The sequence below is a fragment of the Artibeus jamaicensis genome, unplaced genomic scaffold (assembly GCF_021234435.1).
Source record: "Artibeus jamaicensis isolate MK-2021 breed Jamaican fruit bat unplaced genomic scaffold, CSHL_Jam_final contig_402, whole genome shotgun sequence".
In the NCBI taxonomy this organism is placed as follows: Eukaryota; Metazoa; Chordata; class Mammalia; order Chiroptera; family Phyllostomidae; genus Artibeus; species Artibeus jamaicensis.
The window spans coordinates 9742710-9764447 of record NW_026521818.1 but is presented as its reverse complement, the minus strand read 5'-3'; the positions used below and the strand labels follow the sequence as shown (position 1 = coordinate 9764447).

General features: G+C 44.9%; 1 protein-coding gene across 5 annotated transcripts in view; it reads left to right on the top strand.

Moving 5' to 3' along the window:
* Positions 1-21738, top strand: part of SEMA6A (semaphorin 6A) — a 125012-nt gene that overhangs the window by 38777 nt on the left and 64497 nt on the right. Inside the window, exon 2 of one of the 5 annotated variants that reach the window (XM_053665274.1) lies at positions 339-508. The exons of 3 other annotated variants lie outside the window; for them this stretch is intronic. The gene's annotated coding sequence lies outside the window, so the exon portion shown is untranslated. Of the gene's footprint in view, positions 1-338; positions 509-1249; positions 1787-21738 lie in introns of those variants that run through there. One more of the 5 variants, XM_053665272.1, reaches the window with a different exon arrangement.

Genomic DNA, 21738 nt, shown 5'->3' with positions numbered 1-21738 from the left:
ACGCAGGCATGAGCCCTGACCGGGAATCGAACCAGCGATCTTACACTTTGCGGAATGGCCCCCAACCAACTGAGCCACAGGAGTCAGGGCTCTAGAGAATTTTTTCACGCAGAGGAGATGATTATGTTCCTTACAGGTAGACAGAGCTCAGCGAATTAAAAGCCAGGTGGGCATCTTTATCTGAAATCATTTGCTTTTGGGAAACTAGGTTGGAGTTGATTTATTTGAGGGTGGGCTTAAACTTTTTGGATGTTGTTAAAAATGATTAAACACTAAAAAGCTGTGCAAAACCAAAACACCTGTAGCAAGGTGCTGCCTATTTCCATCTCCCGCCTCAGCTCAGCGCCATCTCCCACGTGGCCAGGACATCGGCATAAATAGCGGTGCTTCCGGGCTCCAGCCGAACCCCAGCTGCTGAGCTGTTACTCATCATCTCCATCAGGTTGACAGCAGCTTTCTTTCCTGAGGTTTATACTCCCAGCTGATACTCGAAGCATCATCAGCCCAGGTACCCTGCATTTCTGATCAGATACCAAGTCAGTATAACTGTGACATTACCTTTAGTTACAGTTTCGAATAGTTCAAAATCCAAAGATCACATGCCTATCAAGAAACTTGCTGCTCACTCATGGGCTCACCCCTTCCTGCTGCCACCGTGTCTTTTGCTCATCACTGCAATTTCTAGTCCTCTCCACCCAATCCTTCCTGTCTTCTTCCCTTTCCCAGCTGCTGTAAAGCCAACTTCATGTTTATGCAGATTCGCATTTCTGCCCCCCCTTGCTCCTCAGCTTCCATTTCCAGGCAGGTCAATGACCTTATGACTTGGTCTGACCTTAGCATCCTGGGCTGGGCAAATGACCCACCACGGTGAGGCTTACTTCTCCTTTCCACTCTGCACTCCTCTTGACTGTGCCGTCGCTGTCCATCACCAGGGTGCCCTCCTTTCAGGCCACTCCAGTCACTGCTCCTAGCACAATGTCTGTGGCTTTCCTTAGATCCTCATTTCCTTAGAAAAGAACATAGATTTGCCTTATGCTAAGTGCTTTTCTCCCCCCAGCTGAGAGATCTGACTTACATGTATGTAAAGATGAGTAAAGCATGTCAAGTGCCAGAAAGTTTCTTTATTCGTTCTTCATTGATTATGTCTCTGGTTAGGTTTCTATCGTCCTTCTAGAAAGGCCTTCTGTTGTAAAAATATAAAGTCTTTATTTGTTCATTCAGTTGTACAGTAACTACATGCTTGATACAGGCTGTACCCTGGTGAATAAGAAGGATGTGGTCCAAAAATTCACAGGGCTCACAGCCTAGTGGAAGCAAATGATAATTCAGCCAGTAGGCACCCGAGTGCCTTTGCCACTACAGCTCATGGTCACTGGCATGAAGGAGAAGAATAGGGCACCATGAAAAAGAGTCTTATGGTGAGGAGGGGGTGTGTCAGGAACCCACCCAGATAGTTAGTCACAGAAGGGCTCTTCCAGGAGGTAACCTTTGAACAAAGACTTGCAGGAGGAGGAGCCAGCCAGGGGAAGTCAGGAGGAAGAGCTGTTTGCTTAGGCAGAACCTTCAGGCCAGAAGGAGTTCTAGGGTCTTTAAGGCCCCTGGAATATGGCAAAGGAGGGGCAGGGCTCTCTGGAGCTGAGCCTGCAGGGCTCTGGGCCAGTTTAGGGAAGTCACCATGCTGCTCCAAGGGCCCAGGGAAGCAGTGAAGGGGAGTGACGAGATCTGATTTACGCTCTATACACCAGAAGTTCTGCAAAACAGTGGTGGCAGCAGAGATGGAAAGAAGGTAAGGCATTTTAGCTGTACTTAGGAAGAATCAACAAGGCTGGCTGAGATGAAGCCACTGGATTCGGTAGCTAATCATTGATGGCCTTTGTGAGAGCAGCGTCGGTGGACTTACAGAAGGGGAACACAGCTGCAGAATGAATGGGTGTCAGAGAGGAAGGAAGCGCAGGTCGTGACTAGACTAACCTTACAAGGGGTTTGGTAACGAGGAAGGCCACAGCCTTCAAGGGAAGGAGAAAGGTTTGTGTGGAGAAGAGAAACAGACAAGCTTACAGGCACATCACAGGATTGTGAGTGAACAAAATGATCAGAGAAGGGGCAGTGAGATGGGCACCCTCTGGGGAGGTGGAGGGAATGATCTCGAGCATGGGTGAGAAAGAGGTCAGCCTGCCCTAATGCAAGTGGAGACTGGAGGGAGTGAAGCCTGGGGGTGGAGGAAAAGGTGAGGGCGGATGGCCTCCTGGCTTCTGTTTTGTCTGCCTGCTAGGAAGTTGGGCCTCTGACTGGGGGGGGGGGGCATAGTAAGGGTCTGGAATTCTAGCTGCCTCATCAAGCCAGAGGGGGGCTGCTTTCACGCAAGAGGAAGGACTGAAGAGCAGTTAGCAGCTTTGCTAAATTTGTTTCAAAGCCCTTCCAAACAGCTAGGTACAATTTTTCTCCATCAGTGCAGCCCCACTCCAGGGAAAAATGGGCTGCTGTACTTTGGAAAGATTTTCAACAGCAAGGGCTTTCTAAATAACTTTCAGTTTAACCAGGACATCATTCAGCCAGATCCTCCCTCCCCCAGTATTCCAGTTAGTCCAAGTTTTACTGAAACATGTCAGCACTGAAAAATACAGAAGGCAGCTAAGTAGGACAGACTAAAAAGGTGTCAGAAATCCGGCATCTGTGCACAGAGCAACAATGGCAGGCCTCCTCAAAGACTAACCGTTTCAGACCTGCCATCTCGAATGCACACCAGCACCATGGGCTGAAAAAGGGGGGGAGGGGGGATCTGCAGCACAGAGCAGAAAGGCAGTGCATTCAGAGTTTCTGAGGCACATGTGATTATCTAGCTGCACAGGACATTTTGCAAATGTTAAGTTCGAAATGAACTAGTGTCTTTGCATAGCTTGAACGAACAGTTAAAAGGACTCAAATGGCCAAAACATTACCGAACCCACGCTTTCCAGGATTTGTTTGAAAATGGTCCTGTAAGAATGTGTACAGTGCGCACGCTGGGCCAGGCGAAGGTGTGTCTGTGAGCTGCTGGCACGGGGCACGGAGAAACCTGATCCTGCACTTTGTGAATTATAAACTGTTTACACCTGTCATCTCTGTCTGGGTCTCAGCTAATGACACTTGAACAATTGGCTTATGTGTGACAGAGTGCTAGGAGGCAGGGTTTCAAAGCAACCACATCCGAAAGCATTGCTATTGATGTCCACTGGAGTCTGCGGGAAATAACAAGCATGGTGACATAGGTGAGGGAGGACTTTTACCAGATTTGGGGTATTTTTAGAAGGGTTGCCTTTGAAAATGACTCCCGTGGAACAAAAGGGCCTTCACACAAGAAGATGGTCCTGGGCACACAGCCACACCATCCAGAGGGACCAAAATGCCTCAGAGACGCCAACTTCCGAGTCCTACAGTTCCCCACAACTGGAAGGGGCCCGTTGGAAAGGAAGGATTTAGTGCATCATATGAGAGTCTTTGAGTCATGTCCATCTGGCCCGGAAGGTTGTGGTAGAAGTTGTTTTGTTTTTTTTTAAACTCTGCTCCTTCCTTACTCTACTCCAGACCTTGCCATCCTCACTCTCGCCCCGACCTCTAGCAGAATGCCCTGCATGCAGGCACTGCCTAAACAAATGCCGAGTGAATCTGATTCAGGAAATGCCTGTGATCCCAGAGCAGAGCATGTCGCCGTCCTTAAGAAAGTGGGCTTTGGAGCCAGCGCGCTCGGGGATCGAACCCAGACTGCCTCACTTAGTAGTGTGTGATCTTAGGCAGTCTCCTCACCTGTAAAACGGGGCTAATAATAGGATGTATTTCAAGGTGTTGTGAAGATCAAACGAGTCATGAGACACAGAGAGTTAGATGTGAGCTTGAGGCATGGAAAACATGCTATAAAATGTGGTGATTTTGCAAAAATAAATGACTCTTAGGCAGAGGGAGCCCTTATGAAAACACACCACCTAAAATAAAGGCAAGCAAGTATTTTTGATCACTGATTAAGAAAGATTCTACAAGTCTTGTATTTTTCAGTAGCCTGTTTTTAAAGGTAAAAAAGTTTAGATTAACGTGTTTTTAATTTTCAGAAGCCCAAGGGGCTTTAAATAAAACCATATGCAATTTTATTTTTTTAAAAAACAGTATGAATCTTTTTTAAAAAGTTAAGCTTGTACAATATGTTTTCCTCTTTTAAAAAAAAGATTCTGTTGCTTTTTGGAAAGCAATTCACATCTGGGATGCCAAATTTCAGTTAATACAGTATGGAACAGCTGAATTATAATGTTTTAACTTCCTGGAACACACAAGACTTCTGATGGGAATATGGGAATGAACTTTATCTCTTCAGCTGTGTGAAAATGAAACCCATAATATTTTAGTGAATAAAAGAAAAATACATATTAAAATGAAGGCCATGAGTAACAGGGAGTGTCCATACAGCGACGACACTGGAATTTATACAATCACCCCACTGTACAGATTATAATGTCCTTTACCAATTATTGCAAGCAACAGTCCCTTTTATATTAGAATGAAAAGTAATGTAAATAGTGGTTATTTTTATTCTCAGATACTTAAGATTTACAACATTCAATTCAAATGTGTGTATGTGCAGCCACATTGAATCATAACCACGTTCTGATTAGGGAAACAAAACACAGCACTGGGAGAAAAGGGGGAAATGCTGATTAAAATTGCTCCCTTAATCCCTAGTTTTAGCCCATACAGCAGCTGTCTTCTAGCTGTCTCTCAAAATACTAAAATAACTAGTTGAAATAGAAAGTATTTGGTTAATCACTAGTCACACTAAATAGGTTCTTTATTCACACCAGCCAGATTCTTTTTGTTTTTGTTGCTGTTTTAATACCTGAGGTTCGCAACACCTTAGACGCTGTCCACATGTCCACCCATGGACATGGCAGAGCTGAGCTCATTATTATGCCAGTGTCACAATCAGAATCCATTAGTTAATTTAACATAGTCCAAGAAAAACTCATTTGTCTCCTTCCCCGTGTTTTACAAAGTGACACAGGGCCAGGTGTTATCTGGTGGAGGGGCGCGGTGAAATTAAAGTCCCTGGGTACCAGCCATTCACAGCCGTAGAACCGATGCTTATCAGGCTGGATATAATTATAGGGCCACTGAGGTCCCCTACAATACGCTGGCTACCTGCCCAACACAAAGGCTTATTCCTTAATTTGTTGCAGGCCAGAGTACCTGTGAAGTAGGCATGCATGTTTCTGTACCATCCATCACAACTTGGATAGGCAACTGCTGCTCTTTGCATTTGGGGAGCTTGGCAGCTGTTAAGCTTTTGCCTAGTTTTCAGAAAGAAAGATAGGATGTGGGTCTCCGGACGGGCTTTTAGTGGCAGAACGATGACAGCTCTGCCAGGATCCTATCACAGGCTCATTAGCTGAGTGGATATTTGAGCCTAGTCAAAGGTAGACTCCTGGACAAAGTCATCTTTTTCATTACACTAATTTACCTGAGCTGGCTTTCCAGATAATCAGCTGCTTCTACAATATCAGCTCTGCACTGTAAAGACAGATGAGGATGGGGGGGTGCAGGGGCAAGAGGTGCTGGCCAGCAGGGTCTGGGGTCCGCGTGGGGGTGTTTTCCTTGAACTGGGCGCTGCCAGAAATCCACATTATAAGTCGCAAGCAAGCAAGAAACGTGGCAGGAAGTTTAGGAAGGCTTGTTACACACTTTTTGGTTTCAAAGGATGAGGTTGGAAAATGAGAAAGAGATTGTGTGCTATGTTAATCACATAAAGTAGTGATCTTCACATAAAGTGAAGAAAGGAAATGAAGAAAGGAAAAGGAAGCCCCCAGTAAGGGATACACATTTGTTGATGAGGTATTTAACCTCTAGTGATCCTGAAAGTGCAAATTGCTTTACAGCTAGATTCATTTAAATGACGTAACCTAAAGGAAATTATATCTGCAATGTACATCCTGCAAGGAGTTGTTAAAGAAAAATCTGCATTTCCCTTCCCCCATCCCTTTTTTGGGTACTCTTAAGTTGCCTCTGTTCATGTTTAATAAGCTTTTTCTTTCTGATGTTTAGATTTGAGTGTTATTAAATTAATGGCACTTGAGTTGGACTTCAGCCTGATAGAGAGATTAGTTGAGAGCTGTTTGGATGTTAAAAATATAATCTTATCTAAGGTTTTGTGGTCTCTGAGTTGACTTTTAACTAAAAGTTCTTACTGACTTTCATGCCATTCTGTTAACTCTACCTTAAGACTAATAATTAGACTTCATTAAAATCAAGTGCTTTGACAAAGACACATGAAACAGTGTATGGGATCTGGCCCTCTCTCCAGCACGTAGCTAGCGCATCAGTTCTTTGGAGGGAGATACGTAAGATTCTTTCTCCAACCTCATTTATAATTTCACTTTTCATGGTCTATTGGGAATAAAAGATCACTTCCTCAAACTTCTTAGGTACTAAATATTTCCCTACGTGTAATTTAAAAACCCATATATTTCCTTGTGTTAAATCATTAGAAACAGTTTATTTTAGCAAGCCCCAAATCCATTAGTTTAATTTGGCAATAATCATCTTTGGGCCACATTCAATATTCTTTATCTAGCATTTTGTAAGATCCAACTCCACCCATTATTAGGGAAGAAATGTTCAATTACTCAGTTCTGATGACAAAATGTTTAAAGCCAAGTATGACTGTGAAGAATTCACCTCTGTTTGAATTGATATTTTGCTGGTAGGAGCTTTAAGTGAAAATTTAAACTTTATTGTCAGAAGTAGATAAAATAAATATCATCTTCACACCCAGGGGGATCTGAGCCAACTACATCTTTCTCAGTTCTTATTTCATTGTCCGTGCAATTGAATAAAAAATTTACTCCAATGCAATATTAAGGTCACAGATTTAATAATACACAACTTGGGTAATGCAAAATTTACTTTTCCTGAGATAACAATTTCTTCCATGTGCTGGGCATTACATGCACTTAAGCTGTGCTTTCAGCAGTGTAACTAGGTCAGGGGTTTCGTAGAATACGGAGGTGTTCATGTTACTATATGAATACCAGTGTCGTGCATTTCATGTATATTTCAAGAGCCTGTTTTTTGCAAGTACAAAGGCAAATGCTGTGTCAGTCTGCTGTGCATTACCAGGGAGTGTATACATAATAGTTTCTGAGGCCAGCCAGCACTAAGGCCTTTTAAAAAGAAGTCTGGTGCAATCTGCAGCAACCATTTCAAGGTTCCAATCCATTTACAAGTGAACTGTGTTAGTAAATCTACACCTTTCTCAAAAAATTAAAACTGAGAATATGTAGCATTTTTCTTGTACCACATATATACTGATACTTTATTTTACTGTTTGTTATCGACACATCTGTCTCTCTCATAAATTGTAAATTCTCTGAGGACGAAGATTGTGTATTCAGTTTTTCATTCATTGATCCGTTTGTTTATCCATCAGACATTTGTTAGTCTTTTCCAGGTTCACTGTCTAGTGGTGTGGGCAGATTAGTAAACAAATCATGTCAATTTGATTGTTATCATAGAGCTCTTTCATGTGGAAGAAAGGAGAGACATTAGTGATTAACTGTCAGTGGGGATCAGGGAAACCCCACTGAGGAGACAATGTTGGAATCAGTGTGTTAAGGGGAAGAGTAGGAATCCCAAGGCAAGAAAAACAATGGGATAGAGAAGTGGGGTGGCGGGGGGTGGTAGCACTGGAAAAAACCCTGGGCCAGTGCAGAACAGTGCCAAGATACAAGGAATCAGAGGAAGAGAAGAAAGCAAAGGAAGAGCCATTCTTACAAACTCAACTGATTGTGAGAAATTCTCAACCTTCCCGCTACCAAAACCCTAGTGTACATTGTTCATCTCAGGCAGCGGGCAGGGAAACCAAGGTGTGTGGGCTGCTGGGTGAGAAGGCCCCAACGCGGTTCCCGCGTGCTGCTTCCCACCGAGTTCCAGTACACCTGCCTTCCCCTCATTTTTCTTCCCACCACAGTGCCTGAGACAGTGGTTTGCGCATCAACAGACACTAATAAAAGATCAATTTAAATTGCTGAAAATAAGTAGAAGTGAAAGAGGCCCTCTCTTTGAGGTGTTTTCAGTGGAGATAGGAAGAGAGATAGGAACCAGGCAGATAATGACTAACACCAGCGACCAGAAGTTGTTTCTCCTATTTACCTCGACATGGTCCTAAAATTACTTCATAAAAAGCGCAACCCTCCCTCCCCGCAAAGGAGTAATTTAGATGTCCATGAAATTTTGGCTAAACACCAAAATGCAGTCACCATCTTCTCAGAATGAGAACAATGCATATACATTGAAAAACTAACCCAGGGCCACTTGGCCACTAAGGGAAGAAATGGGATGGGAACCCACTGGAATATAAACCCGAGAGCAGAGATTTCTTTTGTTCCCTCAGGAGACATGTCTGTCACACAGTAGATGCTCAGTAAATAGTTTTGGAAACAATCCAGACTTCACAGCCTGAGTTTACAAAGTGGCCAGGGTCAACTTAGTCACCGAGAAGATAAACTTTTGTACTTGCTCCTGGGGTAAAGAATTGCCTAGATAGGCAAAGGGGCAGACATTCAGTGAGGACGAATTTACTAACGGCAGTCAAAACAAATGAGATAAGGAAGACGAGTGAAGGCACAGAATTGCCTTGGTCTTTAGTCAAAACATTTTTTCTTGTACTAGTGGAAAATGTTTCCCCTGTCATGGAAACAATAGCTAAGACAAAGCATAGACTATCTGACCCCTGAGGATATCTTCTAAAAATTAAGTGTGTGCGTGTGTGTGTGGACACATAACCACACACATTCTATAGGAGGTTAAGAGCCTGTGAAAATAAATGGTTGCACTGAAAGGCATCTTTAACCTTAGCTGCAGCATTTTCTACTGCAAACTCTGTAATTTCTGTTGTGTTTTTGGTGGTGACTGTTCATGACTTTTTTTTTCAAGGTCTGACAGCTGCCCTCCTGCTATTTATGTGTTTCTTGTTAGGGAGCCCAGGGTCCACGACTTGGAGCTTGTAATGAGGAAAAGAAGACAATACTAATCGCATGAAAAGGAATATGAACTGGATATCACCAGAGAGACAAATCGCATTATTCTATGCCGCTTTAATTGGAAAACAGTTCTTTCATGGGGTTATTTTCACTTCAGCTGAGATAATTAAGTCTGGGCTGACACTGGTGACCAAGCTACTGATGATGTATAGTCAGTTACTAACAATGCAGCAATCAGTAATCAAAATTTATATTTCCCCCGTTACCAGAGCACAGTGGAGGAGAAAACCGTTTTTGATGAAGCTGCGAGTGAGGCTTCCTCAGGCAGCGCTCACATGTGCGGTCCTCCCAGCCTCTCGGTGGGTTAATTAGGTCTGCTTTACTTCAGTTCTGTCGTAAAGCACAACATACCTATTGTCTGCGTTTACATTAAAAAATATTTTTGTAAGCTATATGCTAGAAAAGAAGTTTCTGCATGGCTCCCTGTAATTTTTCACAGATCAAATTATATTTTGTTAGTGGTTTGGCATGAGGGTAGGTGGGCACAAAATAAACTTAGAGGTTTTAAAAGCCACTCCATGTAGCTGGCACAAATACAAGTTTTTTTGAATCATGATTAATTATCCCTGGCTTTAGCTGCAGGCATCGAAATGGAGGGGATTAGGATTGTAATTTGGATACTACTTGTGTTTATATCAGCAGTTTCCAAGCTTGTCTGCTCACAAGAATCACCTGGCGGGCTTGAGCCTGGGTGTGGACACCTGCATCCTTGATGTCTGAAGCTCTCCGAGTGATTCCACTGTGTGGGCCAGACTGAAACCACCAGTTTATACTCACAGTGTGATACATTTTTTGCATTTAGTGGTGGACAGAGAAGCATGTACTGGTGGAGTGATGAAAAGAGAACACGCATGTTCGACTGGGCAGCACTTGCCTCCAAGGTTCAAGTTGGAGTTAAAATTGGAATCAGAAACGCCTGTCTCTGACCCTGGTGAGAGACTTTGAGCCCCAAGAAGAGGAGCCTACTGTGACCCAGCTGGTGAGAGAAGCAACTTCAAAGTGGCCAAGGTGGACTCTGGAAAAAAGGGGAAGTGAGTTGGGAAGAATGAAGCCTTTGCCCCTCACGCAGCATGGAGCTCAGTGTTCACTGCATGAACGAGTGAAAAGACGAGAAACCAGTTACACTCGCTGGTTGCTCGCCTCCCAGAACGAGGTGCTGGCAGAGGGTGAAGGATGCTCTCCATCCATCATGTCCCACACAGTAGATGCCTCTGCACTCAACCCTCTTCGCTTTACCGATAAAGTCTCGTCTTCTCTCCAGCTTAGTCACTGTCTCCTCTTCTCTGGGCCCAGTCATGCTGGGATAGTCTAAGGTGACCATTCCAGAAAGGAATAGCCATTCGGCTTCTAGGAAGTGGGACATACTGCGGGGATGCTTCAGAAGTAGCCTTTGTCCTTCCTTTGCCGTGGAAGGTGACACCACGACAGGGCGCCAGGAGCCTGCCCAGGAATGAATGTGTGAACAGAAGAAAAAAGGTTCTCGTGCGTAGCACTGGAATCTTGGTTATGGAAAATAAAATGAAAATATGAAGGGTGTTTGCTTCGAGCTCCTCTGATCTTTGTATTTGACTTCACTGCGCCCTGGCTTTCTGAGTCTGTTACATTTTTATCTGACAGCTAAAAAATGAGGCAGCCATTCATATGGCACACAGGCGGGTTTGTAATATTGTACAAACTACCAGCTATCATATACATCTGTCTGCGTCACAGACAAACTGATCACTACTGACACCATGGTATCCACAAAGCTCCCTCACTCTCATCCTATATTCCCGCCATTCCCATGGCTGGACATCTTGGGAGGGGGCGGGGTCCCGGGGAAGCTGTGGGGGTTGGCAGAGTTCAGTAGGTCTGAGTTCCAGGTTTGCCTCTGGAGACACAGATTTTTAAAAACCATTTTAAACATTTTGTCTTGTTCCAAAAATTAAACCCATGCAGAAAAAACATAAAAGTACAACGTAAAAAACGAGTCTCTTTTCTCCACCTGACCTCCAGTCCTCCTCCCTTGGAGACACCCGGTATTACCAGTTGCTTGTATAATGGGCTTAAAATATTCACAACACTTTTTAAAGAATCAGTCTTGGTTTATAGTTCAGCATTCATTTAAAAAAACGCCCCTTTTACAATCATTGTAGCACTCAGTGTGCTGGCACTCAGAAACACTCAAAGCCACTTGAATCAAAACCAACAAATATTTAACGAGGACCTTCAATGCATAAGATGTTGCCCAAGCAAGGCATTTTTAATGAGGTCTTTACATGTATATATTTCATATTTTTTGGTGTACAACCAAAGAATCTAAATGTATGTCTTTGCTTTAAATCCTTTTCTCAGAAACAAAGAGCGTCTCTTCCTTGCCCCCACCCCTCTCCCTCCTAGGACTCCTCAGGCTTTCACGCATTCTCTGATTGGAGGTCCCCTGTAGGCCCAGACCTCTGGATGGGTGGTGGTACATTCTGGCCAGAGTACTACCACTCATACCTTCTTCCAGGTGGGCTAGCTCAAGGATTTGACCGTCCCAAAAGAAGTAAAACTTCTCTCTGAGTTGCATGAGAAGAGCAGCTACAGCACTCTCCGCTCGAAGACAGAAGTACGAGAGACAGCCCCTGACAAAGCAGACGTCCCCACCCACGTCTTGTCTGCAAAGTGGGGAACACCCACACTCTGCAGCCCACCGAGGCGTTCTGGGCTGATTGTACAGATGAGGGCCCCAAAGCCCCTCCAACTCCAGCCAGCAACATCTGTACGTCCTTTCTCCAGCTGGCCGGCCCAGCTGTTGTGGCGTCAGGAGAAAGTTATGAGTCACTGGGAAGGGATTCCAGACAAGAGCAGAGTTAAATAGTCTCTTGGGGTCTGTAGTCATTGGCAATTGGGCCTTAGTAACAAGCCAGTGGATGACATTCATCCCCAGGAAGGCCACACACCAGAGCTTGACTTTGCACCCCACGTTTGAATACCTTCTCTGAGCTTTGCAGAGATGAGAAGAGGCAGGACAGGGTGTATGCTATATGTTCACTCTCCAAAAAGGCTCTGTGGCTCATTTGGTTATGACCGTCTCTCTTTTTGCTACTGAGCACTACCTAGCCAAGCCCGTCAAACTGGGATCCTCAATGAATGAGACCCGGCCAAAGCCCTAGGAGTCTCTCTTGAATCCTCTGATTCCAGACATATTATTTTGTCAGTAGAACTGTAGAGGCCACTTCCAGCAAGAGCTTGAGTCAGTGGCAGGATTGTGCTAGCCCACCTCTGGTTTGCTCCACTAAGCAGTGTTTTCTCACCATGTGGGAGGACTTGTTAGGGTGTCCACCAGTCACGGGCAGTCCTGCTCTCCACCGGAACCTTGAACACTGCCCAGTTTCGCCCCACATCCAGTGCCTCACTCCTGTGGACGACCTTCCCTCCACCCCGGAACTCTTCCAGCCTCCCGTCCTCAGAGGAGGCAGGCCAGTCCACGTATGTGTTACTGGGACTACTAGAAAGTTCCTCATTTTTTAGCAGAAATTATCTCCTTATAGTTCTGCCCATTGATTTTAGTGTGACCCTCATAAAGGTCTTCCAGGTTTCTCTTCAAATATCTGAAAATGCCTGCCCTCGCCCCTTGCATTGCCACTGTTCTCTGGGTTAACCCCGATTATTCGGAAACTGTTCTGATGGTCTTTCTTGGTGTAACACTTATTCATTATTCAGTATTTGTTGGGAATTCACCGTGTAGTAAGCTTTGTTCCAGAACATGGAGATGCAGTGATGAACAAGACAACTTGCCCATGCGAAGCTAACATTCTGATGGGGCGGGGGTGGGGGGCAGACAAAAGCAAACAAGAATATACATATGGAAATGCCAACAAGTGACAAATTCATTACAGAAATTGAGAATAAAGTGATGAAAAAGAAAAAAGAGCATTGGGTTGCTTTGTGGGTCAGGGAAGGCCTGTTCAAGGAAGTGGCGTTTTAACTACATTCTGAATGACAAAAGTGAGCCAGCTGTGTGAAGACCAGGACCATGCCAAGTAGAGGGAGCAGGAGTCCACGAGGCGGGAGTGAGTGCGTCTCGGGGAGGCCAGGCTGCGGGGCTGGAACAGAGGGGAATGGTGGATGGTAACAAAGAGGGGCATGAAGGAGTTGGCGCATTTTGCACCCAGGACAGCAGGTTTCAACTTTGTTGTAAATGCAGTAAGAAGCCACTAGAGAGTTTCCTCAAGAGAGGACATGATCTGGTCTATGTTTCTAAAAAGACCAACAGGTGCTCTGGGGAGATTAAATGGCAGGAGGGCCAAGTGGAGTTAGGGAAACTCTTCAGGAAGCTACCGGTTATCCACGCGGGCGCTGATGAAGGGTGGGACCATCACAGGTAGCGGGTCGCGCGTAGAGAAGTGGGCAGATCTGACATGCGTTTGGGTTGTAGATTCCAGATCTGGACGTTATCTCTCAATCCTCTGAACTCCCAGAGTATGTCCTTTGATGTGTTATGTTGACATTGCTCCCTACTGTGTCATAGCTAGCTGCTCGTATACCATGTCCCACAGTGGTCTGGGGGCTCTCCACAGGCGCAGACCCCCTGACAAGGCCACGGCCCGGGATCCCGCACTGTCTCAGTGCGGTGCCGCCTGCTTGCCCTTACTGGACTCAGCCATTTCTTGGGTGAGTGAATGGATGAGTGAAGGCAAACTACTAACAAAGCCTGTTTCTTATTTTATTGAAAATTAAGTTCTCTGTCACTGCTCACACACTTGTTCAAAATTTTCTCATGCCTCATGTTCTTACTGGTAACTGCCAAACATCAGAGTAGTAATAACTCATGATGTGCAAAAGCAATGGTCCTTTTGAATAAAATTACTTGCCAAAAAGGGAAAAATTACCAACAATGCTTAACCTTCAAATCCACCTTTCGTGAGCTGGAGGAGGAGGCGTTCTTAGCTCCCTGGCTTTCCGGTGGCGAAGCGGTGCCCGGGCTCGGGCGGCCCTGCTCAGGTGCGCGCAGCGTCCCACTCTCTGCTCGTTGAAGATTCCGGGCGAGTCTCAGCCTTCTTTCACATCTTAGTGTTGCTGGCAAGGGCTGATTAAATAGGTGCGTGAAGAACACATCTGCTTATTCTTGCATAACAGTTCAGAATGGCTTTTCTCTTTCTGCTCTGTGGAGTGATGGAGACTATGTTCACTGAGCAGGAAGAGCGTCGCTGGGGCCTGTGCCATCTGAAAAGGAGTTCATGCATCATCCCCTCTCCACGTGGTCCCTGGCTGTGCCTTTTCCAACTTGCTGTGCAGACCTTCGCATCCTTCTTGTCCTTCCCAGTGAAAGCCTGCGTGACCCAGATGGACTTCTGGGCTTTCCGGCACCAGGCGATGAGTGGCTTTCAGAACGATTTGTGCCTTTCCTCCCCAAGGGCCTCCATTTCTTCCCCAAGAAGGGCAAGTACATGCGTGCAGAGACCTTTGTGCTCTCCCGCTGTAGCCAGCTGCCTGGGCACCGCCGCTGGCCTGGGCTCAGGTCTCACACTCACTTTCTCTCTGATCTGTTGCCTCTCATTCATCTGACCCTCAGCACTTTGATTTGGCTTCTGCCTGTCACACTCAAGCTTATCGGATAATTTCACTTTCTCCTGATTCTGGTCTCTCTTGCAGAGACTGTAATTACAGTGATTGCCTGCTATGCTATTAGGGGGACTGTGATTTATTAATTTATTTATTTTTAGATTTAGGGGTTAATTGGTAATATCCATGCACTGTTTTCCCTCCAGATAATTTGGATTGCTGCTCCTAACCACCTGCCTGCATTTTATCTGAGAGTGAGAACTGGCTGCCATTATGCCTGATGCCTGTGTCTGCTTTGTGAGAAATGCGGCAGGGGCGGTGTGTGGAGAGGCCCCTCAGAGAGGAGGGGAAGACGGTAGGCCCCCCTCCTCTGCCGCCCCCAAGGTAACAGCTGCCTTCCCACATTAGTCTGGACTTACAAATCCTTCATTTTATTAATTAGTCCTTCAACTTTCTAGGATTAACTATGAAAAGAAAGTTGCAGGTATTTGAAAATGAAAGGCATGTACTTATAACAAAGCAGGGGCAGGCACTGCCAGGTGACGATCTTCCTCTGAGAATGGGGGCTGGAAAAAACCATTCCCAGGCTCACTTCTTAGGGAAGAGAAAGATTATAGGCTGCAGACATTATGGACTTTCCTTTGGAGAAACCACTACCATGAATGCACAGAAAACCCGTGGCATCAACACCTGTACCACAGAGAGAGGAGGGGGGCTGATCCACCTGCAGCTGGCTGTCAGGAGGAGAAATGAAGTGCCCTCGGGCTGGGGTTGCTACTCTGGGTGAGGCAGTCGCTGTGCTGTTGCTGGATTTCACTGCTCACCCACGAGAGGCGTGAGACCATCTCCACCAGCATCACCTCTACTAGTGAGCATTTTTCATCCTGTAGAAGCGTGTCCTTGTCAGTTCCTGGTACGGACAGGGGCCTGAGCCCTGCTATGACAAGCACAAAACAGGAAATTAAGACTAGATGACTCAGACAGCAAGTCCTAGTCTCTGAATTATTCTCGCAAGTAAAGGATAATATGATACACATGTTAAAAATAAAATCAGATCACAGTTTTTAAATTCTGTAAGAATCCTGAGATGCAGTGTGGGATAATCAGAGCGTTCCTGGGTTCAGGAAAACCAGAGGCTGTCCTTTCCCCTTTGTATCCCATTTCCAATCTCTTCAGGGACGGAGGAGTAAAGTTCTGCAGTCTCTTCTTTGAACAGATGTGTTTCAGAGAGTTAAATTTATCAGACTTCAGAAGAGCAACATGGGACACGTACCCCTGTGGGGGCAGCCCCCAGTAATCAAACCTATTAATATTTTTGCAGCAAAATGTATAAAGATGTATAAATATCCTAAGAGTTGTATATAAATAAGAGATTAAAAAGAAGACTATAAATGGTCTCACGCCCCATTCAAGTCAAGTTTTATGAATAGAAAAAACTTTTGATTTTCAGGTTTGGAGGTTTGCTTTTGGTTTTTGTGATTGCAAATGAGGAACTGTGGACCTGTATTCCCAAAACCGATTTGCTTCATCCACATTTAGAAGGAAGAGATAAAAACGAATCTTGTTTTTCTTTTAAACTTAAGGAGACGTGAGGCAGATTAAATGAAAAACCACTGCTACCACCAAAATAATTCATCCAGACGCTGACCACCTTCACCGCTATGAATGGGTCTTTAAATCTGTTTCTGTACAGTGACCTTTAAGTCACCTATGTAGGGAATCAAGTCATTAAGTGGTAGAGATATTTAAACAAACCCATCATTTCCTGGAGCTTACCCTCATTGGCCTTAAGGAAGCATAGTTTCAGGATGTTTGGAAAAGTTATTAATTTTGAGGGTAGGATTTCACATGGAAAACAAACGAACATTTTAGCGAGAGTTATCCCTAGATCTGACTGATTGGGGAGATGCTCTCTCCACCCTCGTTCAAACCCATAGCTGCTTCCAGTAAATCCAGCCTGACTCATGAGTAGCTCCTTATGTGTAAACAACACAAATCTAATAAAGATATTAATTTCAGAAAAGCTTAGCAATACCTACCAAACTCAATAATAAATTTGAATAGGTTTAAATGTGTGGATTTGAAATTTTTATCTGGTTCATCAGGGCATAAAGCAGCCCCCCCTTTAATAAATAAAATACGCTTCCTAAAGAATGTAAGAAAAATGCTTCCAGCTCATTTTTGTTCAGGCTGTGATTAGATGTACAGACAATAATCCGCCGAGTTTATCGGTATTTTACTGAAGATAAGCACCAGTCAGCAGTCTCATGCTTTGTTATGGAGCAGATCCTACAATGATATTATGTCTCCTGATACAAAATTAGAAGCTTGTAGTCCAATTTAAACTCTATTTTTAGCTTTCAGCATACTGGGGGGAGCATCAGAGCTCATTGAAAGAGACAAGAAATGCAATGAAAAATGGCGTGCAGGGAACAAGAGAGAACTTGATACAAAAGGATTAGTTCAAGGAAATGTTTTTCACATCCTGATGTTGAGACTTGTTACCAAAAAAGCAGTAAGAGTTTGTAGGGTTCATTCAAACTTCCAATCATCTTTGATTGGTGATATTGTTATTTTAGGCTGTTACTCAGCGCTCCAAGGAGGAGAGATTTGCAGGTTGTTTTTACTTCTCTCCGAGCCAAGTCTGAGGTTGACTTCAATTCCAGAATGGGGAGGAGCACGCCCCTGCAGCCTGCTCAGCCTGAGCAATCCCGCAGTAAGCGAGGAGCAGGACGGTGAGAGTTATGACTTCGGAGACTCTGTTTTCTATTAACTACACTGAACACACACAGAGGAGAAGTGATCAGGGAGAAGCAGCCTGTCAAAGGCCGGTGACTGCTCTATTTTAGTTAAAATCAGTTTAGGATTTTGACAAAGGTTCATGGAAAACTCCAGTCACTAAGATGTCTAGTTAAAGTCACTCTAAAATGTCTAAGGGTTGCGGGAAAGTGCCTTCAATTTAGGAATGTTATGTTTGCTCTTTGTTTCATTTTAATGAAGTTACAAATGAACAGAAACTTAGAGGAATGTGACAGTCACTCAAATAGCATCTGAAATGAATGAGTGAATGAAAATTCTGAGATTTTACTCCACATTTCTGCCCCACCCCCATTTCTTCTGCCATATTCTTAGAAGGAAGAAGTAATCAGACACAATCTTTATTTTGCTATAATTATTAAAACAAACTTTAGATGAAGTGAAAAAATACATCCTTTACATTAGACAAGTAACTTGAAATTTTTTAGGCAGAGCGAAATGGTCCAATTTGACTTTCTGAAAATCCGGTTGGCATGGAGTTGTTTATTGTAACAATCTGCTCTCTGGAGCTCGTCCTTCTACCCAAAATGTCTCGATCCCACCTGCCCCTCCGAACCCCACGGTCCACAGCAAACCAGCATGTGGTCCGCCAAGGCTTTCTCCAACCAGAGCCCTTCACTGATCATCCCGCCCACTTAACTCAGCAATACCTTCACCTCCAGGCAGTGTTCTTCCCTACGGAACTTTAATGTCGTCTTGAAAAGTTATTGTTGTCTGTTCACGTTCTATTTTGAGACGATGAGCATGTCAGGCCCACCTACTAAACGGTGAGGCCCCACGGGGGTGGGGAGGGGCTCGCGGGACCTTTTACTCCCATCTCTGTATTAGCGTCTAGCACAGAGCTGGCTCCCAGCAGAAAACAGGGAATCAGTAAGATGGAAATCAGGCAATGGAAGTAATGAGCATCAGGCAGCAGGCCAAGGAGAAATGAATGAGTTTTGGCTTCCTTTCTGAAAGCAGCACAATGTGGGGACAGAGCTTGGTGGAGGAGTCGGGCGTTCTCAGTTGCTGCTTAGCTTTGCCACTTTTGAACTGTGCCACATTTTATAAGTGACCTGACTCCTCAGGGCCTCAGTTTTCCTAATGGTAAAATAAAGAGGGTATCTGGCTCTGCCTCTGGAGCAGATGTTTGAGTTCAGCCAATGACAGAAGTTGAAAAAGATGGAAGTGGCGAAAAGCTGGGATGTGATGTTGGTAAACGGGGGAGGGGTCATTGCCAGCCCATTGAGATCAAGATAGTTTTTGCCATAGCATTTTCGGGTCTGCTAAGATCAGGACTAGAACTGCAGAGCCCTGAAGAGTCATTAGAGTGTATCTGAGACACTGGAGCAGCGTGCCTTAAATGCACTGACTCAGGAGTCTGTGCATGCCTGTGCATGCCTGTGCATGGTGGGTGGGGGGCGGGGTTGATAGAAAGAAAACTGTTATAACAAAGAATCACCTGAAACACAAAACTTGCCTTCTCCCTTCAAATGATAACAGGTTTATAACCAACTTTAATTTTTCCAAAACTGTTCTGTCTAAATATACTTCTAAACTCACAGCCGTTTTCTTGCCCCTTTGTGATAGTGTTTCAGATCTAAAATGGAACATCAATTATACACAGTCGATTAGTCGATATTTATTATTATACCCCATTGAACATCATCACCAGTCTCCAAAACATGTCGAAGTTAAGGCCCGTGGCATTTCCCTTTCCTCCGAAATGGGTCTTTCTATGTTTCTGCGAATGGCTGAGAAGGGGAGGAGAGAAAGACTAGATGCTTTATGAAGAGGCTAGAGCTATTTTTCTCATTTGCATGAACCTTGTATCTTAATGCAATATCACCAAAGAGTCGGCCAGCATGGTCCCTGTAGACTGGGTATGCAGTGAAGGTTTCAACCAAAATCAGTGGGTCCGAGTTGTTTCGAATTCCATTTGCGAAGTCTTCTGTGGCCCCGCTATGCGTCCTCTTAATGCTACAGCCCTGGAAAAGAGCTGTCTAGGTCAGGGAAGGACACCGGCTGTCCAAACACTCTGATTCTCAAAATGTCCCTTTGTGAGAATAATCTGGCGTTCAGATCTCTACAAGACAGGTCTCCGACATTCGGCACGCTGGATTTTTTGCACAAACACCTGCTCTCCCCTCCTCTCTCTGGGCAGAGGTTTCTTACACCAATTTCAGGAGTGTCCAAATCGGTTTATCGTATCAGCGAGTGAAGCAGGCAGCCTTGTTCTTAGCCTTCATAACAGACACTATTCTCCATGGTGTATTGACTTTAAAATATTAATATTAAGGAGGCTGTAAGCGGGCCAATGGTTTCACTTAACACAGTGGTATCACAGGATAATCAATTCCTCCTAAAACTGCGGTTGAAAAGTGTTTGCATCTTTGCAATCACCTGAAGCCTGCACTCACAGGGCCATAAAGTGGAATGAGCCTTGCACGCCTACATGGTTGTAAGCCACTGTGCACTCCTTTCCTAGACTTTTATTACTGAAGCCATTAGGGACGTTCAGCTACTCTGTCCACGTAAACACAGATGCATCAACCTGTATTCATGTATTCAACTGTTACCTTAAAAGCAGTTCCCATTTATGCTAGCATCTCTTTCCAACCTTCTTTTTGCTCCCTGCTCTCTGATGTATGGGAAAGGATGTAAATGTGGCGTCACAGACCTAGGTTTGCATACTGGCTTTCCCTTTCTATGGATGTGCTGCAGATACTGACCGTGTACTGTCTGGATGTGTTGTTTAGCCGTTCTGAGCCTCAGTTTCCTTGTGTGCAAATGGAGATGATAAGGCCTGTCTCCCCAGTTGCTATGATGTTACATAAAGCAATATGCTTATGTACCTCATATGCAGAAGGTGCTCAGTAAACCTCACTTCCATCCTATCCATTGTCCATTTCCCAAATCACTGTTGCCCTTTGCATTCATGTGAGCACTGGGATCCCTGCTTCTGAAATCACACAGCATGAGTTACGCCATGCTGAGAAAGACTCTCCTTCCTCTCCAGCTGTCCGCCTCCAGAGAGAGGAAGCTGGTGACCTCCAGGAGGAAGGGAGGGAAGGAGAAGTGGGGAGGGCTTCTCCACTGAAGAAGTAAAACACCAGTTACTGACCTGGGGCCTACCTGAAACTTCTTAAGGAATTCCAGGAAAAGTTACTACAGGGCAATTTTTAATATCTCAACTGACAAACATTGTTTGAGGGCTACAGTTTTTGTGCACACTGTCTCACTAACAATCTGGAGATAACTCTACCCACTCCAGAAGTGGAAACTGAGGCTCAGGAAGTTTGAGCATTTTGCCCCCCGTCCCAGCTAGTCCGCAGAACCGAGGAATTCGAACCCCATGTTTTTACCCACTGCTCCCCTGTATTTATTAGCAATAGTTTGATTTCATGTAGGAGCTTTTAAACCAATTTCAATTGAGATTTTTAAAGACAGTCACACTGGAAAGGCAAAGATGAGGAGGTCAGAAAGCTGGAACAATAAGAATGAAAATGTTCCCCTTAGTGTAAAGCCCAACTAAACTCAGAATGTGAGTAAACGGTAACCACAGCAGTCTCTTTGGCCCGGTCAGAACTACTTGCGGGACTTGAAGTCTGCGATGGCGAAACAAAGGCAGTGTTCACCGTACTGGGACGTCTCTGCTCCAGCTTGAGGGACCTTCCCCACGTCCCTGCTGTGCCGAGAGCGGCCCCCCAACGGCAACACTGCAGTGGGCCTATTGCACCCCTCATGTTTGCCGCACACAGTGCCACTAACTGACACACTGATGACCCCTAGTTTCCAAACCAAATGCAGTTTAGGGGGCAAGCAGGGAGAAATGCAGAAAAAATCAGCCCTGTTCTCTTCAGAAAGAGCACTCACCAGGGGCACAGAGCTTTTACTGCCCAACCTCTGCCATAATCTCAAGCGAGTGCCTGAGATAGCCGCCACCAGAGCCCAACTCCATGCCCCACACGTGGAGCTCCGGGCCTCGTTCCGCTCCAGCCCCTAGTCCCCCTGCCCAACCCTGCACCTCCAAGTGGTACCCCTGGCCTTGGAAATGAGTTACAATGGCTCAGGGTCACTCCATGCACTGTCCTCCCTAATTACTGTCACATACCCATTCCCTTGTTCATTGGGGGCACAGTCACCAAGAATTTTATAATCTCAGAGCCTGGAGGGGTTTCAGAGGCTTTTTTTTTTTACATTTTACACATATCTTCAATGTACCAGGTGAGCAAAGTAGGAGCCAGTGAGGCTAGGTAACTTGCCCAGGGTCACACTAATATCGTCCTCTTCTTTCTATTAATGGCAGTGTGAATTACTGATTACCTTTAAAACTTCCTGTGATGGCTGTAGA